Source organism: Idiotropiscis lumnitzeri, chromosome 1, assembly GCF_059441095.1.
Source record: "Idiotropiscis lumnitzeri isolate Australia: NSW breed Sydney's pygmy pipehorse chromosome 1, RoL_Ilum_1.0, whole genome shotgun sequence".
NCBI lineage: Eukaryota > Metazoa > Chordata > Actinopteri > Syngnathiformes > Syngnathidae > Idiotropiscis > Idiotropiscis lumnitzeri.
In genome coordinates, this window is record NC_142391.1 from 16,144,410 (window position 1) to 16,161,094 (window position 16,685).

Consider the following 16,685-nt stretch of genomic DNA (forward strand, 5'->3'; position numbering starts at 1 on the left):
AGTGTTAATTAATGTACAATGTTTCCCACTGAACAAATAAATAATCAAATCGTATTTTACTTTATTTCATTTGGGTTAATTTTATCATTCCATCTAGTGTGCCAGTGTTGGTTGAAAATATTTATAATTTTGTAATTAGACTAGAATCATATTTTATTTTGACGGGATTTCCAAAAGATCCATGTGACAGAAATTTCGACAATCTGTAACTTCCGTTCAACGACATTATTTCCCAAAAGTGTGACGGTGTATGCAGATTGCTTTCCGAGGGCATGGGATGTCGGTTGCTCACATGCACACACAGGGCTATTGCGGTGAGGAGAAAACTGCTGACATTTCTACGGGCCCCTGAGTGACACAGGTGGAAAACAAAATACCGTATTCAATTCACGTTGTAATGGAGGAGTCCCAAGCGAAAAAGTTTTTTCACTGGGCCCCAAATTCCTGGTTCCAACTTGGCACACAAACATTAAAAAAACAAAAGAATATACTGTATATAGAAAAAATATGAAAATATATATTCAATCCAATCGTCTTGGTCAAAGTAATTAACCCAACCCTGGGTAAAAGTAAGCCAAACTGCTCAAAATCTGCAGCAACCCAGCAAGTGGGTTAGGAAAACAACCCAGCATTTTTTTAAATATTTCTTTTGTAAAATAATTAACATAATTCAAAAGACAATGATCATAACTTACCCAAACGTTTACTGTATCGCCCAACCCTAAGGTCCAAACTGGAAAGACCTTTTGTAGTTTGTAATTAAGCTGAAATATTTTGAGAAACCCAGATTTCATTCACAAGATTGTAAAGCTAGAGTTATTTGGTCTGATTTTTATGCACTGCAATCATCTAGTACTGAATGTTCCATTATCAAACAAGCTCCTTTTAGCTTGCAGGAATAAAAATGACTTCTGCAAGGACCAATGTTACATTGGCCTCATTGTGATTGAATCAGCATAGTGGCTGTAAGGAGACCTATTGTCCCATAAGATCTTCGTTCCGTGGTGGCAACGACCTTGAATCATCTGCGATGCTATGCAGATAAAAGCAGCAACAAGGTGACTTGCAGCAACTGTTGTCAGGTGGTCTTTTTTTCTTGAGCAAAGCGTGAAAGTGAAACGACCCACTGAGATCCCACGTGCTACATAGAGAATGTTGAAATGCGCACAACCTCTGCCTGGAAATTACATTCCATTTTGGAAGACATATGGAAGCCAAACAATGGATGGTAACATATTTATCTCACCCAGAGCGTCTAGATCGGGGTTGGGCAAACTTTTTGAATGGTGGTCCACAATGGGTTCTAAAATTTGACAGAGGGGCCAGGAGCTGATGGATGGAGTGTTTTGGTAACCTCCCCTCATCAGAGAAATAGAATACATTTAATTTTAAATGAAAGTGAACAAAAGCATTACAACAATATATATGTCTTTTAAAACCACTGTATTTATAAAATCAAATTTCATTTTTTTCAAGTTCGGCGGGCCGGATTAAAACGTTTAACGGGCCCCATGTGGCCCCTGGGCTGGAGTTTGCCCACGCCTGGCCTAGATCGTTTCTACAATAAATAAATGCAAAATGATCGGTATGCCCGCAAAATCTACTGACATTTGTAAAATATTTGAAAACCACCAGAAGAGATTAAAAAAACAACAGTGAACGGATAATTATTTGAGATGATTTTTTCTTATAATATATAAATATGGAAAAAAAATGAATCTGGGAATTTTTTTCCCGTTTCCTCCCATTATTCGTGGAAAACGTGTATTGAATATGAATGGATGAGTGTTTTTTGAAGAATTTTTGGAGGTTTGGAAATATATATTTCTCTTTCTTTCCAGCTTTCAAAAGGCGTCAATTATGAGCAGATTTTTGCCAATCTCCCTCAGTGAATAGCGGGCGGGGGGGTTGATTGTATAATCTCATAATTGTTACTTCTTGGTTGAGAGTCAGTGCAGTCAATGATTGCGTGGAGTCGGCAGTACATGGGCGTCACCAAATTCTGAGATACCAAGAAATTCTTCACATGGAATTGGCTGCAGCCAACTTCAGTTGCTCACTTCTCTTGTGAAATGCAAACGCAGTTGTAGGAGGATTGGTTGGAGGGCTGCACACAGAGAATGAAATGCATATATGCTTCACCTTTTGTTTATTAGACATGCAAAAAACATTTTTGTTTAGGTCAAGATATGCTGAGAAATTGCTTAACAGCATTTCAACAACAAAAAAAACTGCATAGGTAATTTATCTTGTCGTTTCGACTTTTTCCTCTTGTCACTATGGCCTTTGTTATTGTAATGATAAGATTTTATTTTATTTTTCTAGGAGCCAATAAAAGACAAGTTGCTGGGCAAAGATTGTACCTGTATTGTATTATTCTATTGGGTTGAGATCAGGACAATGAAGACTACTCTCCTCTCTGCTTACATTCAGCAAAATGTTACAAAACTGCTTGGGCTACTTCTGAGTTGAGCTGAACAATGTTTTGTTTAATTGACTGGCAATTAGTCAAAGGTGTACCAGTCTCTCTCCCAAAGTCACCTGCGCCCCTCCTAAGGAAAATGGATAGATGAAAGCATGGTTGAACAGAATGTCCTTACTTCACCTTCTTGTATTCCACATCATTAAAATTTCTTCCATTGTTGGAGCTAACTGTATGTCAACAAGGATGAAGACTAGAATGGCATTCAGTAATGTAAGTAGTTCACCGTGGCCCGAACTTTTTTAGAAAAGATAAAAAGGAACCCTAATAAGTCACTGATGGTGCGGTGGTACAATCGCCTAGACGGTGGCTGTTTGAATGTGAATGTTGTTGTCTGTCTCGCGCTGTGACCTGTGATTGACAGGCCTGGTCTGCCGAAGACGGAGTCTGGCTTTCACCTGAAGTCATCTTCGATGAGGCTCCAGCTCCCCGTGATCCTCAACGGGATAAGCAGTGGAGAAAATGGATGGGATGACTGTATAAAAGGAATCATTGAGTTCTGTATGCGTCTGTTTTTACTTGGCTTGGCTAATTTCATGCTTCATATGCTGTATCATTTACATACAGAAATATTCTGTGATCTGCAATCTGCATTTTTATTCCAATTTGAAACATATTTTGTTCAATTTTACCCCATTTTTTTCTGGCCAATATGCATGTGTTTGAGTAGTTTCACTGTGGACACTTTGATTTTGTGGTTATTACTATGTTAATACATGAGCCATTTGCTAGACAGCCCAAGGAATATTTTCACACAGAATCATCTAAAATGAGTGAAGAACCAACCATTAATCAGTAAGTTTGGATCTGCGCAAACTTGACGAATGTCACCTCATCAATCTCTTCGGAGCTCAGCCTGCATTTTGGTCACATGCTCAAGTCGAACCTTGTTGCAGTTTGCTTTTATTCCCGGTTGTTTGCTTGCTTGCTTGTTTGTTTGTGTGTTCACTCTGTTCTGCAGCTCAGCTAACAGGGCGGCATTTTTTGCCCAGGTCAGTGGTACGGTCCAATTAAAGCGTGTGATCAGCCAGAACACTTTAATGATGGTTGTGGTGTTGGAGTTGAGCAGCGTACACAGAGAGGGAGCGAGAGGTGGCCTGCTGTGAGATGGGGTCTGCAGCATGCCAGCGTTGTGCCCCAGTGGCTCCGCTGCAGACAGACAAAATTAGCCTTCCTCTTTTCCTGTCAGGACAAGGAGCAGACCAAACGCCCACAGCAGCTATCTGCACTAACGTTGATAACTGCTGTTTCAAGTGATGGCCAAACACCGTTTTGAGACTTTTTGGCAGTGTCTAGTTTTATCCACCAATTTAATTAATTTGCATTGCGTCTTGCAGACAGGCAATTTTACAGATATTATATAATTTGTGGAGTTGAGCGGTTTCTAATATTGTGGTTAGCATATTCAGAAAATACAGTGTAATATAAAATACTGCCCACACTTTCGAGAGCTGCGGATTTAGTCGTGTGTTGCTTTGTCTTACTGTGTGCCTTTTGTGTGGCAACGGGCATGTATGTGTGTGTCCCTGAGCGTACGCATGTATAGATTCTGACCCCTGGCTCTCCTCAGTGGGCGGTGTCTGTTGTGGAGCTCTTTAATGGTTGCCCAGCTGGAGTCAAGCACTCGAAAGTTCAGCCAAGGTCACAGTCACTGCGTCCTTAGACCAATCATTTGGCAAAGCTTTTCAGCCTGCAGTGTGCCGTGGTTTTGTCGAGAGTGGGCTTGCCCTTATGCGGCACGGAGCCAATACAAAAAAAAAAACGGGCAATTGCTGATTAAAGATATAAACACGTGACATTTACAGGGCTTGAAACAAATATGAAATTGTGAATGCAAACCAAAGAGAGAGAATAACAAAGAAGCTTTCAGGGGTACACTTGATCTGTAGGCGGCTATGCTAAATGTTGTGCTCCTGACAAATGCTGGTGAAAGTGGGGGGAAAGAGGATTGCTCACCACGACAATAGCACACTATACATAGTGATAAAATTATGATTCCCAACTGGCTCGCTTGTGCAAGGAAAAATAACAAAAACATTTTGGTGCATTTCCAGATAAAGGTTTTTATTCTTCACTTTTTTTTATACTTTCAACATTATCCTTTACTGGTCTTTGAATATAAAATTGAGGTTGATCCAAACTTACATAGCGTGCACACAGCACAAAGGCAAAGACCAATTTAAAACATACAGTCAAACCACAATTTAACGGAGCAGAACTAACAAACTCTGGAGTGAACAGATAAAATCCACAGAGAGTCTTGTCTGTCTGGAACTCAAAACACCAGCAGAGAGAAACTTGTACTGCAGTTTATTCGGCCGCCCGTCATATACGATGCAACAGTGGAGACTCCTGCACCATCCAAGCCGTACCTACGCAAGCTTTGAACCCGCACAGCCACCACGTCACCCGCTTGGCAGATGAGCGTTCAGCTCTGACCGCTGTCCGGCGGCCAGCACCTTCTTTGAAGATGAAGAGTGAAGTTTTACCAACATGCACTCGCGCGGCACAAAGGCACTTTGATGTTTGAAGGTGAAATAAAAACTTCAAACATTTTCCAACTTTTCTATATTTATTTAGTACAATTTGCAATTTGTAAAATGGTACCCGAAAAAAATTACAAAAACATTTTGGGCTACCAAAAAAAAAAAATGCTTCAATTTAACAGATAATCACTTGAAAGAAGAACCTATTTTTTATGATCTAATGTTGGGACATGCACAGACATTTGGGTTGGTCGGGGCGCCAATGAGAAAAAGGGTGCTTCATGTAAATTATTCGTGAAGAAATAGGACTCCTCCTTACATTGTTAGTTCAATATTCTTATTCTCGCATATTTGTTAATTTCTCAGCAGATTTCTTCAAAACAAACTGACCATGCAGAGATGTTTTTTCAATTAGTATTTGCATTCCCATTAAGCCTAATCACACACACACACACACACACACGCACACCCACAAAGAAAAACACTGACAACAGAAGTTATAATTTATTGAATATTTTCAAGATCCGTCACTGAATGGATTATCATTATTTTATTGCGTTCATTATTACCACTACAATTCTTTCTCCACACCTGGACGTAGTTATTGATGGTGAATTGAATTCGTATTCAGTGCATCTTTCACATTTGAAGAAGGGCTGCCGTCAGCAACAAACAAGTAGAATGGATGGAGGAAGCCGGAATGGAATACAGTCGTCTATACCACTTGTTACGTCCCAAAACGTAAGCGCTTATGTTCAAGATTTAGAGCACTGCGCAATTCTGATTATTTGAATCAGGCGTGATGGAGGAGGCAAACATCTAAAAAAAAAAATGCAGGAGAGCGGCCCTCATGGGCCAGAGTCGTTTCGTCTCGTCCTTTGTTACCTGGTCTTTCATCAACGCTCGCCTGCAAGAGGAAAAACACGATGCACAGATGTAAAACTGTACTGAGGGCTGGGGTCAGCTGCAGCCCATTTTTTGCTTCTGTGAGCGGAGACGCGCTACAGGTGAGGGGGAGGGGGGGAGGCGACGGAGGAACGGCTTATAGAGCATGGAACATCGCTCCACGGGCTATACGGAGCTCTTGTTTTAAAATTTGTATTTATTTGACAAGTAAACTGTGCGAAAGCAGAAATGTATATTTAGGTCTATGCAGGAGAGAAATAAACTGATTAATTAGGAATAATAATTATAATAATAATGGTAAAAAAATAAATGAATGTCTAAGAAAAGGACATTTTTTTCTTCAAGAAGAAAAAGGGAGCTCCCTTTGATGCCATTGTGCGCATCTGCCTGATTAAAAGTATTAAAGTGAAGTTATTGATTTTATTCTAGTTACAGCGAGCAGAGAAATGAAAGAAAAAATGATTTTCAATATGCACTCACATTCAAATGGTTCTTTCTATGCACATGGTACCTATGCACCACGTTTTAGCGAAATTGCGATTTTTTTAATTTTTTTTGGTCAAATCTGACAACGAACAGACAAGCCAACCAACTAACAGGTCGAAGCAACACCTCGCTTTTTACATTTCCACTTTGTGGCGGGATTAAGGATTTCTCAATTCAATAACAGGTAAACACCTCTGCAAATGCTTATTAAATCTCGATGTTATTGCCAACCAAGATCATTCAGGACTTTAGTTTTCCCCTTCTAGACAAAAATGTGCACAAATGGTATTTGTCTGATTATATTTTTTTGCAACGACAGCCTCGTTTATTTCAACATGACGATCCAACACCACACCCTGAGAATTGCTGCATCGCTGCGCACTTCAATGGCTGACGTGTGGAAGTTCTACATAAGCAATTCCCTCCAAATGTGTGAAGAAGTGGCGCTCACACACCAGTCACCCGCGTGTGGTCCTCCCTTGTGATCTGACACAGCCTGCAGGATGCTACATACAGAGCATCAAACAGAATGCTGAAGACGATTCAGGTCCTTCCTCCAAACTTAAACCAGAGACATAAAGTTGTGTGTGAAACATGTGCTTGGGGAGTTACGGAAAATATGTAACGGAGGAAATAAAATGTAACCGTAGAAAAAGAAAAAACACCTAATCAGATTACAGGTGCATTTATTAAAAATTGAGATTATTTCCCAAGGTTACAATTCCACACGGGTAGGAAGACGTCATTGGCCCAGTTGTTTATCTGAGCCCCTGTTCTGAGGTGTTGCCTTCATTCGAAAATATCATAAGCAATTGTTTTAAATGACCTTCAGACAACCAGTCAATCAATCAATCAGTCAATCAACCCACACATCGACGCCCATCCAATTTTTTATTTTGAATAAAGTCTTGGAATTAATGTAAAATCACCAAATATGAAGTCGATTTTAATTCAAAGACTAATAGCTTTCTTTTATCCTTGAATACAAACGGAGTCATCTTTACAGGCATTTGGTACTGTAAGTGAAATTTTTATGAAAGTTTGCAAATAAAATATTTAACTGTGTTAATATTTTTGAAGTTAATCTCCAGAGTAAACGCTTTAACTTTGACAGCCTGAATATATATATATATATATATATATATATATATATATTTTTTTTTTTTTGTCTTCATTAGCATATGTGTTATTGGAGAAATCCATACGTAAATTAAAAAGCAAGCTAGTTACTTTTTTTCCACTCGAGATTTTGCTTCATACAACAAGTTGCAATTTGAACAGAATGCATAGCAAGTGACTGAGATTTGACGGCCGTTCTGTGGAACTGTGCATATGAAAAAACCTATAATGCTAAAATGATCTGAGCATAAAAAATCTAAAAAAATATATTAAAATATATTTCATATAAAAAAATCACCAGCATGAATAAATGCCATCAGAGGTGAGACGACTCTTCAAATGTGTTATCAAGGTAAATCTAGACATTCGCTTGTATTGTCCTTAATAGCGTTCACCATTAATGCATGTGCTACTATTTGAATGCAGAGAGCACAAGGCCCTTTAAAGATCAATGGGCAGGAACGACTGCTCTGTTATGGCCCAAAGCCTCCTGTATAATGAAGTGCGAGTGCAGCAGTATGTACCAGCATGTAAACAGGCCTCTTAAATTGTGTATATGTGTTGGCTTATGTTCACCCATGCAGAAATAAGTAAGGATACATCGCATTTACATGGTATAAAAATACTGTACGTACGTGAAAAACGGAGAGCAGCAAAAACAGTGCACGGATCCTTTTTTTTTTTTTTTTTTAATAGACATATTTGTTTGTTTGTTTGTTGGGGCTTTAACACCCACCCCATTTTCCCTTTAGTGCAATTTTGTCTGCTTTTCTTCTTTTTTGTATGTGCTTGTGTGTCTCTGGCTGTTCAACAGGAAAATGTCATCTAACTCAGCGCCCCCAAAACATTATGGTGAAAAGTCCACTCACAGGCTTATCTGTCTATCTATCTTTCTAATCATCCCTCTCTCGTTCTCTCTCTCTCTCTCTCGCTCTCTCTCTCTCTCTCTCTCTCTCTCTCTCTATATATATATATATATATATATATATATATATATATATATATATATATATATATATATATATATATATATATATGGCTAGGATTGAGATTGGATTGGATCAGGATGTACAACGTTGATATCTGGGTAAGCGAATGGTGCGCACCCTAGCTGGAGACCTCACTGCATGTCTTTTACTAGTCGCCCCAGCCAACAATGCCAGGTATTTCCAGAATGTCTTTGTATCTTTTTGGCAGCCCCAAAAAAATTCAGTCTCACTACTCTATCCCTGTCCATTGTGTACAGCCCTGGCCTCTACCTTTCCATTACCATAAAAGGATCTCTTGATTTGCGTACTCAACTTCAGTGGGATGCTTTAAATGCGAATTGAATGACGGCAAATTGGCATTTTGCGCATGTCTTATATATTTCTAATTACATGTTTCCGCGCACACTAAAGAGGTTCATGTGCCCACTTTTCAACTTTGAGCACCTGCCCCAACAAAAATCTTTGAACACACCTGGCTCTGTTCTCCCTGTTCTGTGTGGGTTTTCTTCGGGTATTCCAGCTTCTTCTGATATTCCAAATCGTGACATGCTTCTTAGATTCATTCATTCACTCCGCCCGCAGCAGCCAATCATCAAATATGTAACAGCGTGGCTGTGATCCAGTTACCTGCGGAGATTGAGGCGCACACACACACAAGACACACGCACAAAGATCCTCACAATAGATGTCACACTCTAGTCAACAATTTGAAAATGGCAGGAGCCATTATGCCCCAAAAACAGCTCCATGTCTGTAATTTTGATGGGCACGTTCACTCCGATTGTTTGGTAACTTAGAGTATGGTTAAAATTTTCCGTTCAGTCATTCAGAATACACAAAAAAATGGAGTGGCGGTGCACGCACTCAGAGCACCGACTGGGGACACGGTGCGCCAGTGCTGGCTGCGTTCGGAAATTAATGAGAGCGGCGCACACTTTGGCTCTCCGAACACAGCCACTCTCATTGTGGCGCACGGGTGTCAAAGTGAATTTCCGAACATGGCCATTAATTCAAGTTCCTCTCTCTAAATTACGATGAACCAATAATATGCATTTTGTATATGACAGGGCTGCACTTTTATGAGAAGACAGGACACAAAAAAAACACATGCACTTCAGCACAGCTAATTATGGGCTGTAGTGACATCATAGTCACGTTCCCTTAAGCTACCTCCAGATCTCATCCATGTATGTGATCCCAGGGTAACGTGAAGCAACCATCGGGGTGTTTTTCTGTTTCTGTCAGCACTCTTTTTCCTCCCGCCTGTGGGCTTTTAAACATTTTCGTGTTCGTCTTTCGGCTTTCCGTCTCAGCACGTTTATGCATGGCGAGCACTTTCTGTTGCCAGCAAGCATGAGCAGCTCGGAATCTGCTCAGATCAAACACTGGTAAGCATGCCGACTGACAAATTGTGTCTTTTTACATTTTGCACGTGACTTCATGAGAGCCACCGTTTTTTGTGATTAGATTTGATTAATTTCATGTCATGTCATTGTCCACACCGCTTATCCTGTACTGGGTCGCGGGAGGGTGCTGGAGCCTATCCCAGCTGACTACGGGCGAAAGGCGCACTACACCCTGAACAGGTCGTCTCATTAAGTGGAACAGGTTCTATATCAGACTAGGCGTGCAACAATGACTTTCGGACCCATTATGTTTATCATCATTTTTTTAAATATTTTTTTTTGTATATTGACTGTGATTAATCATATGCTACTGCTTACTGATAAACTTAAGTTGCAAAACATGGTTCGTTGCCCTTGGCTACTTGGTCCTTGCATGTTCTATACTACTCTTGCAGTTTTCAGAAATATACCATGCAGTGCTTTATGGCTCTAGCATTGTTTAAAAAAAAAAGAAAACGAAAACAATCTGCACTCTCTGACCTCAGAAAGTGCAATATCTGCCAACTGTTTGTGCCCATAGACATGCTTGCCTGTTTTTGTCAGACGAGAGTGTCCCTGCAGCCGTCTGGTACTCCTGCCAATGACCTGACCTCACTTGTTGCCAAGAAACCAACTCAACTGTGTGTCTGTGTTATCGCATGTACATTCATTGCATACAATGTCGATTTTGCATTTTGGCATGGATGGCCACACAAAGGCTACATGGAAGCAACTAAATCCCTCACTGCACTGCACTATAGGTCCCTGCGTATTTATGTTTCATATTTAAGTCAAATAGTGCAGAGGTGGAACAATTCCAATGGCATTCATGCAGTGGCATTGGTCATAATCCAGAAAGAAACAAGACGGAATATCAAAGACTTTCTACAATGTTTGGCTTGCTGTTTGGACCAGATTGGAAAATGAATAATTTTTTCAAGTAAAAATGAATTCAAAATGGCCCCTTGAGCCATATTTTATACATGAAGTCATTTTATTGAGGTTTGTAGGGGAACAATGGGAATGTATTAAGATATTGTGATTCATAATAGGCCAAGAGTATTTTGTGAGGAAACCTTTTAAATTCCTTCAACTTCACAGGATAATATAATTAATACGAATGATGTAATAATCCTATTTTTAGTTTTCTATTAATAGGAGTATAGGTTAAAAATTCCATTACAGAGAAAATTGCAGTGGGGTTAAAAACAAAAAATACTTTTTCTTAAATTGAATCACTAGACTGCGATTGGCTGGCAACCAGTTCAGGGTGTACCCCGCCTACTGCATAAAGATAGCTGGGATAGGCTCCAACACCCTCGAGAGGATGAGTGGCTTTGATAATGAATGGATGGATTCACTCGCAGTTATCAGCAATGCTGACATCTGTTTCATTACTCAAAAACCTTTGTTTTTAGTGGCACATGCATACAATTTCGGATCGCTTGCTTGCTTCTTTAGGATACGCACAACCCTTTCTACAGCCAGGAGCCCAGCTCCCCCAACAGCTCATGATGAGTCAGAACCTGGAGGAACTGTTGTTTGCATCTGCATGATGATTCACCTGCTGGTTTTCTTCCAGAAGAAGAGCATTACATTTTGCAAACACTCTTGTATGTTTCTCAAGTTTATCATTATTTTTTTTTTACGATGCTTACAAGCATCAAATGTCAAGTGTCCTCCCTGAATCTGTTATACTAAGTTTTCCTCCAGCCTATGTGTTTGGTCTTGGTGCCTTCACTTTTGCCATCGGTAGTTGAAGGATCAGAGAGAAATTCTTAACCACTGAAGAACGTTAATTTGTATTGGCTTCCAAAAAAGCAGGACAAGATAAAAATCCTGATTTCTTTGTAAATGTCACGGCCATTAATTCTGGGTTTGGAATTCACAACTTATTTTACAAACTCAGCACGCAGCACTGATGGTCACAGCAACTGACCCACTAATTGTTGTTTTTAATGGATGAACTCTCAGCACCTGAGTTTGCAGAAACACACTGCCGGACTTGTTCAAAGACATGTTTTGGATGTGTGTATGCATGTTTTTCCATCAAATGCACTTCGTGTGTGTGAGAGAAAAGGAGTTGACCTGCCGAATGAGCATGTGCTCTGACAGAACGCCTCCTCAGATGTCCAGAAAGAGACGGCTAATCGGCTCTCCTGCCTGTCTGTCTAGACACCATGCTCGCGACCACACACAGCAGGAGCCAAAACAAGCATGCAAAAACATCCATGTTCAGGATTAAACGCCGCACACTTGTAAGGATACTGGCCAGGGTAGATACGACATGATTTGATTAATATTTAACACACACACATGCACACACCAGTGACTCAGACACTCCTGACAGAAGCCTACGCTCTCACTCGATGTGAAATATGACTTCCTCCTACTGCAATGGCAAGAGGTGGCTATAAGGGTGTCTTTAAATATTCCTGTGTGTGTGTGTGTGTGTGTGTGTGACATGTTTACAGGCCATACAGAGTGAAGGGAGCTGGAAGTTTGCAGGCTAAGGAAGAAAAGGTCGGTGGCAAGTGAAAAACGAACACGGGAGAATGAAGGGAATATTGGGAGACTCTACAAGAACAGGTTCTCTTGTATAATTACAAGTTCTATTTTAATAATTTAAACATCAGTTTTTGAATGTCACAAGCAACTAGGCATTGCAATTCATTTCTGATTGCATAAACTCCTAACAGTGATTCGCGTAGTACAATTTCTAAACCTATTAACATTTATCGCAAAACCACTCATAGTTTGCAAAACCGATACCACAAACTGCTTTAAAATGAATTTGTAATTTGTGATAACACTGCTTCTGCCAACTGTCTGGCCACACTATCGCAGAAGAAATAGGTTTTAGATCATTAGTTCACTTTGCAAACAATCTGCACTCTAGAAATAATCCATAGGTGTTAACTATCGGGCTGGAGTAGAATGCAGGTAGAACCAAGAAAGAGAAGTGTGAGAATTACATGAGGCAGAGGAAGAAGCCTTGTAGGTGAAGAAGCAACAAGGAGAGGGGGAGGCGGAGGACAAGAAGGTGAAGGAGGAGGGAGAGTAAGAAATGGAATTACTGATGACATCCGAGCTGCAATAGCGGACTATGGAATCAACCGTGGAATGACCCACACAAACAACACGACACAGATTGAGTTTTTTGTTTCCCTCTCTCGCTCAGTGAAATTACCGGGCGGGGTTTTGGTGTGTGTTTTGACATGGAAATAAAACACGTATTGTGTTTGTTTTTAAAGTCACTACAGTAAACACCTTGAATAAAAAAAAATAGTTGAAATTTGGATCTCTGTTTGTTTATAGGACTATGACAAAAGTATGACCCCCAAACCGACCTTGTGCACAGAGAAAGTTTTTTTTCATTCTTCCCATCAATGTGCAGTTGCTGCATTGTGTGCTGCTTATCATAGTTTTTTTCTGATGCCTTAAGGACATTTATTGGCTATTTTTGCAAAACTCTTCACACAAAATAAAACCTTTCAACAAGTTTGCAGAAATTCAGATTTCTCTTGCAAAAGTAATTAAGTCTTGCTTAAATGTTCACTCCTTGGTAAAAAAAAAAAAAATAATAATAATAATTGTATCAAACAAGTGGATGAGGTATTCGAACAGCAATATGGGTAGTTCGCTGAACCTTTTTGTGAATAGTTGGATGGAAAGCTTCAAAGGTTCAGAAGCGTTCATCTGCCTGTGACCAGGAAGAAAATCAAAGCCATGCCAGGTCAACATACGTGCATATGCAGCCGCGAATGTCTGTGCTCGTTATTTTCTCCAAGGTGATTGTTCCACACATATCCAGAAGCAACGCACAACAATCGCAACACACACAGGACCAAAGCCAAGTAAAAACTCGGGTTTTGCTGAGCTTAATTGAGTCAATAATGCCTTTTTCTTTGCTACTGTTTAGTTTATCTCAGGCACTGTTTTGCATTTGCGGGCTAACAGCCAATCAGAGACACCGACACCGCTTTACATACGGAGATTGCTTGCTCATTCATCCAAATCGTATCTAAAAAAGCACAACGACAGAAAAATATTTTAAACCCTGATTTATACTTTAGCTTCTGTGTTCAGCAATATTCTGGACACGTGTGCATTCCACTTTTTGAAATCATGACTCCAACATGTTAAAAAGTTGGAGCAGGGGCCACAAAAGACGAGAAAAATTGAGGACTGCAAAATCAAAGAAGATTCCACAACTTACAATCGAAGGAATATAGGGATTTCACCATTTATTGTCTGTAAAATAAATAAAACATGACAAATATCAAACCAAGCCAAAAGCATGACAAATTTGGGCCTGCGTAACCTGAGTTCTGTCAGAGATTATTATTATTTTCAAAATATCACAATAGGCCACACCAATTACATTCTGTAGAATTGATAAAAATTCTCTGTCAAAAAATGGGTCCCCAGCACTTCTGTCCTATAAAAAACTACACAAAGCTGACAGACTCATGATTCTCTTCAATAATCTTATTAACAGCCTCCAGTGAATGAGTTTGTTTGGAGCGCTGCAAGCTGCATGCTGGGCCGTAGCTCCCCAGATTCATCCTCCATGCTGCCGGATATTTGCGACGTCACACAGAGACCTAACCTCCACTGCAGCTGCAAAGACAAACTTGCCCTTCACTTTCTGAAAACCTTGCTGCAGCAAACACAGTGGCGCCCCCGCCCATCCCCTGACAACCTTCTGTCTCACATCACAAGGCACACAAACAAGACTTTGTCGCCAATCATATAGTCTTCATTTATTCGTCAAGGTGAATTAGATTGAAGGAGTGATCAGATGAACCCGAAGTTGTGCAGGCAACGGATATAGCAGTGATTCCGAATTTTTTTTTCCCAGGTTGAACAATCAATCTGCTACTTAAGTTTAGAAAGTTCATGTTTAAATGTTGTTCTGTTAAAGTCGACTAGGATATGAGGGGTGAGTCTCGGTGCTTTTTGTTCAAGTTCCTTTACTTTGTCAGCCAGTCTTTGTTGCACAACGTTCGCGTTAGCTTGTGGTGAGATGTAAACGGCGGCAAACATAAAAGAGGAAACTCCAGTGGTGAATAGAATGACGTACAGTTGAAAAACAGCGGCAACAATTCCAAGCTGGTGTGTGTGTTGAGCTCTGTGATATCGGCACACCATTTTTTATTGAAGCAAATTCAGCCACTTTTTGTTTTCCGGATATCTCGCTAACAAAGTCTGCATGGTGAAGGTTCATCTTGTCTTCTTTTTTTAAATATGCTTGATGTTAATTTTTTTCCAGAGAAAACACTTCCCTTTTCTTAGGGAAAAAATTCAGCGCTGGTCGGAACTTATAGAGCAAATAGTGAGTTGACATGTCATCCAAAAGGAAAAAAGACCCTACGTCGCTTATTTACGTGAGTCATGTAAGCGGCGTATGGTTTGATTTTCATCACATCTGTGGAAAAAAAAACTTCCTTTTTTTATACTTTAATGTTTTCCTCCATAATAATCAATTAATTTAACACGCAGCTTCTCACCTCCTTTCTCAGTAGGTACTTTGGCGTGTTTATGTGCGGCCGTGGGCGACGGACAGACAGACACCTGCTTCTACTCCTCTTGACGTGTCTGTCGAAACATGCATACTTTTTGACTGATTGAATATGAGCAGAGGAGCTTGTTTGCCTGCATTGAAAAAAAAAAACTAGAATTTATAGGTTTCTTCAGAATATGCGGAGAAAATTGAGCTCCTTTCCAAAGAAGGCAAAATTGAGAAGACGATAGGCACATAAAGCTCTAAGAGACCACACAATTACAGTATTTTATAAATTTTCTTGGGGGTCCCTGGAATCCGTTTGCTTTTCCCTCCTTTTCGGCCCCCGTGTATATGCTATGCTGGCACTCCCAGTTCATTCTTGGTACGATAACAGACATTGTTACGTGCAGTCTGCTGCTTTGGTCACCTCAAGTACATTACCCCATGTAAGAGCAGTAAGCACCCATTTTTTCCTTGTTATGTGTGACGTCGGTTGAGATATTCAAAATGGTTGCGTGTGGCCCATGAAAGCAATTAGAATATGGTGACCGTTATATCACTTTCACAATGTTCTATAGTGAGAAGCCTAATAGCTAACATGTATATCTACCTTGATAGCTGCACAGTGGGCCGCCGTGCCAAAATCTACACCTCATCTTCACATGCCAGCTTGGACCCCCTGCGATTGCAACATTGAAGGAGTGGAGGAGACGGCGGAACTCTGCAGGAGATGAAAATAAGGGGGAGGTGCAAGGGGGGAGCACAAGTGAGGAGGAAAGAGGCTATGATTGCCAGTCAGCGTGTAGCCGGTAATTAGCCTACTGCTCTATGTTGTGTTCACTCTCTCAGTCATTCACAACTTCATGTCTTACATGCCTGTGAAGTTCAATGGAAATTTAGATGGAACCGTCTAAATAAAGACACATGTACCTGATTCTGCAGTCTGGCAGAAACCTCATATGTCACTGTGCGGATTTTTTTTTTCACAAATTATTGACCAATTTAAAGTGTTGAAATTGGCTTGCGCTCTTTGAAGATACAATAAACAAAGTTGTCGTTTTTGGTGTCTCCTGTGATGATTTGGAGATACAAGGATTCCCCATGCCAGCGATTTGTATTTTTTGTTGGCATGATTATTGTAACAGGTGAATCAGTAGAGCATATTCACTCTATTACGCTTGGTTTAGTTTGAGGTTCTAATTGAGTGGGGTAACATATAAAGTTGAGCCAGAGACCAGGTAGTTTCATGAAAGAGAAAATATTTTACTTAAATGAACAAAAAAAACCCCACACAGAACATTGATAATAATTTTACAAACAGCC

General features: G+C 40.1%; 1 long non-coding RNA gene across 1 annotated transcript; it reads left to right on the forward strand.

Annotated features, from left to right (window-relative positions):
• Positions 1–9,631: 9,631 nt before the first annotated feature.
• Positions 9,632–16,377, forward strand: LOC148343416 (uncharacterized). The gene is made up of 3 exons (XR_015845536.1): positions 9,632–9,856; positions 12,328–12,442; positions 15,981–16,377. It is a non-coding gene; the product is annotated as an uncharacterized LOC148343416 (long non-coding RNA).
• Positions 16,378–16,685: the final 308 nt, after the last annotated feature.